Below are 4,745 nucleotides of genomic sequence, written 5' to 3'. Positions count from 1 at the left end.
ACATAACGAGATCTTGTCTCTACTAAAAATTTTAAAAAAAATTATCTGAGCATAGTGGTCGTACCTGTAGTCCCTGCTACTCAGGAGGCTAAGGCAGGAGGATCGTTTGAGCCTAGGAGTTTAAGGCTGCAGTAAGCTATAATCATGCCACTGCACTCTAGCCTGGGAGTACAGAGACCCTGTCTCAAAAAAAAATTAAAATAAAATAAAATACTTATGAGAAAACAGGAGAAAATCTCTATACCTTTGGGTTTGGTGATATATTTCTAGATACAACAGCAAAAGCACAGTCCATGAAAGAAAATATTAATATGTTGTATTTTATTAAAATTTCAAATTTCTGCTCTGTGAAAGACACTATTAAGAGAATTAAAAAACAAGCCACAGGCTGGGAGAAAATGTTTGTAAAACATATATTTAATTGTAAAAAAAAAAAAGTTGCATCTAAAATATACAAAGAACACTCAACAAAAAGAAAACAATCCAGTGTTGGGCAAAAGACATGAAAAGATACCTCACCAGAGAAGGTGTACAGATGACAATAAGCCTAAGAAAAGATGCTCAACATCACTTGTCATTAGGAACTTCAGGTTAAAACAGCAATGATATACTATTACACACCTATTGAAATGGCTATTTTTAAAATGCCAATACAATTTGCTGGTGAGGATGTGTAGAAGCAAGAACTGTTATTCATTGCCGGTGGGAATGCAAAACTGTATAGCCACTTCGGAAGATAATTTGGTGGATTTTTACAAAACTAAACAGAAGCCCCATATGATCCGGAAACTGCAAGCAGTCCTACATATTTACCCAACTGATTTAAAAAATTGTATCTACACAAAAATCTGCATGCAAATATTGATAGCCGCTTTTAAAATAATCAGCAATAACTGGAGGCAACCAAGGTGAACTTTATATAATAGGTGAATGGATAAACTGTCCATCCATACAATGGAATACCATTCACTGTCCATCGATGCAATGGAATACCACTGAGCAATAAAAAGAAATGAGAAAGAGAAAGCTACACAGAGACGTGGATGAATCTTAAATGCACATTGCTAAGTGAAAGAAGCAGTCTAAAGGCAGTGCATATTGTATGAATTCATGGATATGACATTCTGGAAAAGGCAAAACTACACAAAAGGTAAACAGATCAGCAGTTGCCAGGGGCTTGGCAGAAGGAAGGTTGAATAGGTAAAGCACAGGAGGTATTTTAGGGCAGTGAAACTACTCTACATGATATCATAGTGCTGGATACATGGCATTATGTATTTCTCAAATACCACAAAACTCTACAGCATAAGCAGTGTACCTTAATGTATGGATTTTTTAATCATTTGGGAGTTCAGGAGATCCCAAGATGGAATGTAGACTATGACAAAATAATCTAACTGTATTACAAATGTATGAAACAACCTCACTGAACGGGGTAGAAGAAAAAAGGACTGACGTAAGTAGCTTTGGCAATGGTGGAGTCTGTAAGACTGAAGGCCTTAAGGAACTGCACATAAACATTGTACCTACACACTTGGTAAAACTGATTCCCACAGCGATATGAGCTAACAATTCTGAAACCACTATACATGTGTCATGGGATTGAACAATTAAAATTCTGTAAATGTCCATGCATGCTTAATGTTTAGCTCCCACTTGTAAGTGAGAACATGCAGTATTTGGTTTTCTATTCCTGCATCAATTTGCTGCAGATTATGGCCTCCAACTCCATCCATGTTGCAGCAAAGGACATGACTTTATTCTTTTTCATGGCTGCATAGTATTTCGTGGTATATATGTACCACATTTTTTATCCAATCCACCACCATTAATGAGCACCTTGTTTGATTCCATGTCTTTGCTATTGTGAATAGTGCAGTGATGAACATATGAGTGCATGTGTCTTTTTGTCTTGTCTTTTTTGTATAATTATCTACATTCCTTTGGGCATATACTCAGTAATGGAGTTGCTGGATTGAATGGTAGCTCTGTTTTAAGCTCTTTGAGAAATGTCCAAATGGTTTTCCACAGTGGCTGAACTAGTGTACATTCCCACCAACAATGTATAAGTGTTTGACACTGCAGACTACAAGAAAGAGAAGGGAGGGAGAGGGACATGTGTTGAAAAACTACCCATTAGGTATTATGCTCACTACCTGGGTCCAACATACCCAAGTATCAATCCTACACATGTACCCCTTGTATCTAAAATAAAAGCTGAAATTAGAAAATAATAATAATAAAATAAAATTCGGTAAATGGATGGAAGATGGTAGGAGCCAGATTCCTCACTGTTAGAATGAGAGTTACAGATAAGCAAGGGGAGGAGGCTAGAATGACCCATGTGGTAATGGATTCAAGTTGGAGACATCAGCAAGAACTCAAGTTTAACTTAGTATAGATACAAATGGTTACACATAAAAATATTTATGTGTATGTACATGGGCTTGAAGATGCATATATTTATTTGCTCTGTAAGCTAAGGAGACCTAGAAGTAACGACACTCCAGTAGCAATGAGCACACCTAAGTACCCAGATCTTGGTTTCTAAAACCATCCTCCAATAAAAGGAACCAGAGCTCCCTGGAGAGAGGGTTGATTCTAGGGCTGGAGCAGGAAATATCTGAAATGAGCCTGGAACATCTTATAGAGTCAGAAAGTAAGGAAGTGCAGGAAAAAAAAAAGGAAACACAATGATAGGGATATGTCAAAGGGATCAAGTAGCCAATGACAGAACTCCCAATGGCCAAAGGTGGAATGATCTGAGCAACAGAATAAAGTAGTATTGGATTATTACTCAAAGTCAAACATAGGTTACATGAGCCATACCAACATAAATAAATAATTGAATACATAAACAAACATGGAAGAATAGACACATCTCCTATGCAGAAGAATTCCAAATAATTCACATAGATAACCCACCCCTAAGTGCAAACTGCACATAATGATGTTCTTCAAAAGAATATCATATTTTCCATATGGGTAATTTTACTGTGGAGAAATCTGATAAACACTACTTCAGCCAGGAGATGAAGGTAATAAGTCATGTTGAAAGTATACGTCCTTAAGGCCGGGCGCGGTGGCTCAAGCCTGTAATCCCAGCACTTTGGGAGGCCGAGACGGGCGGATCACGAGGCCAGGAGATCGAGAAACGATCCCGGCTAACATGGTGAAACCCCGTCTCTACTAAAAAATACAAAAAAAACTAGCCGGGCGAGGTGGCGGGCGCCTGTAGTCCCAGCTACTCGGGAGGCTGAGGCAGGAGAACGGCGTAAACCCGGGAGGCGGAGCTTGCAGTGAGCTGAGATCCGGCCACTGCACTCCAGCCTGGGTGACAGAGCAAGACTCCGTCTCAAAAAAAAAAAAAAAAAAAAAAAAAAAAAAAAGAAAGTATACGTCCTTGATATGATGTGATAAAAATGACTCGGCTCACGCCTGTAATCCCAGCACTTTGTGAGGCCGAGGCGGGTGGATCACGAGGTCAGGAGATCGAGACCATCCTGGCTAACACGGTGAAACCCCGTCTCTACTAAAAATACAAAAAATTAGCTGGGCGCAGTGGTGGGCACCTGTAGTCCCACCTACTCGGGAGGCTGAGGCAGGAGAATGGCGTGAACCCAGAAAGCAGAGTTTGTAGTAAGCAGAGATCATGCCAACGCACTCCAGCATGGGTGACAGAGCGAGACTCTGTCTTAAAAAAAAAAAAAAAAAAAGGCTCAGCAGTCTTCCTTCCAAACCCCATAACCTCAGTCTAATTATGAGAAAAGCAAACAAATCCTGATTGAGGGACAATCTACAAATGACCACTACCCCTCTAAACTGTCAAAGTCATCCAAATAAGAAAAATCTGAGAAACTGTCCCAGCCAAGAGGACCCTGAGAATGTGTGATGACTAAATGTAATATGCTGTGCTGAATGGGATCCTGGAATGGAAAAGAGCCTTTAGGGGAAAACTAAAGAAATTCAAACAAGATATAGATTTTAATTTATAATATATCAACATGAGTTCACTAATTGAGACCATATTAGCATCAGGTGTTACCAATAAGGGACACTGGGTGTGGTGCATATGGGAACTCCCTATACTACACCTGCAGCTTTTCTGTAAATCTAAATCTATCCTATAATAAAAACTTGCTTTTATTTTTTGTCTGTTTTTTGTTTTTATTTTTTATTTTTTGAGACAGAGTCTCTGTTGCCCAGGCTAAAGTCCAACTCAACCTCCACTTCCCGGGTTCAAGCAATTTTCCCACCTCAACCTCCCAAGTAGCTGGGATTATAGGCACCTGCCATCATGCCCAGCTAATTTTTTTCTTTCAAATTTTTGTAGAGACGGGGTTTCACCATGTTGACCAAGCTGGTCTCGAACTCCTGGCCTTAGGTGACTCGCCTGTCTTGGCTTCCCATTGTGTTGGGATTACAGGCGTGAGTCACCATGCCCAGCCAAAACTTACATTTAAAAAATGTGAACTGGTAGCCCATATTTTTTGACAAACCCCAAGCTCTCTCCTCTGCCAGCTCTCCTCTCCTCCTCCGTGCCCTCTCTCCCTCCCTCCACACCCACCTCCTTCTCTGTTGCATTTGGAATCTCTATTAAATGCACATCAGTATTTAATAGCGGTCAGGGAGAAAAACAAGAAGAATCGAGCTGACTGTTGAGTCTTGACTGCTCGTTCCTGTGAACGTAGAGTGAGTGTGGGCAGAGGCCTCACGACACGCAACCTTATTCTGGCAAAGCAGTC

Source organism: Macaca nemestrina, chromosome 6 (assembly GCF_043159975.1).
Source record: "Macaca nemestrina isolate mMacNem1 chromosome 6, mMacNem.hap1, whole genome shotgun sequence".
NCBI classification, from domain to species: domain Eukaryota; kingdom Metazoa; phylum Chordata; class Mammalia; order Primates; family Cercopithecidae; genus Macaca; species Macaca nemestrina.
The sequence above is the reverse complement of the archived record's forward strand: the minus strand, read 5'-3'. Positions refer to the sequence as shown.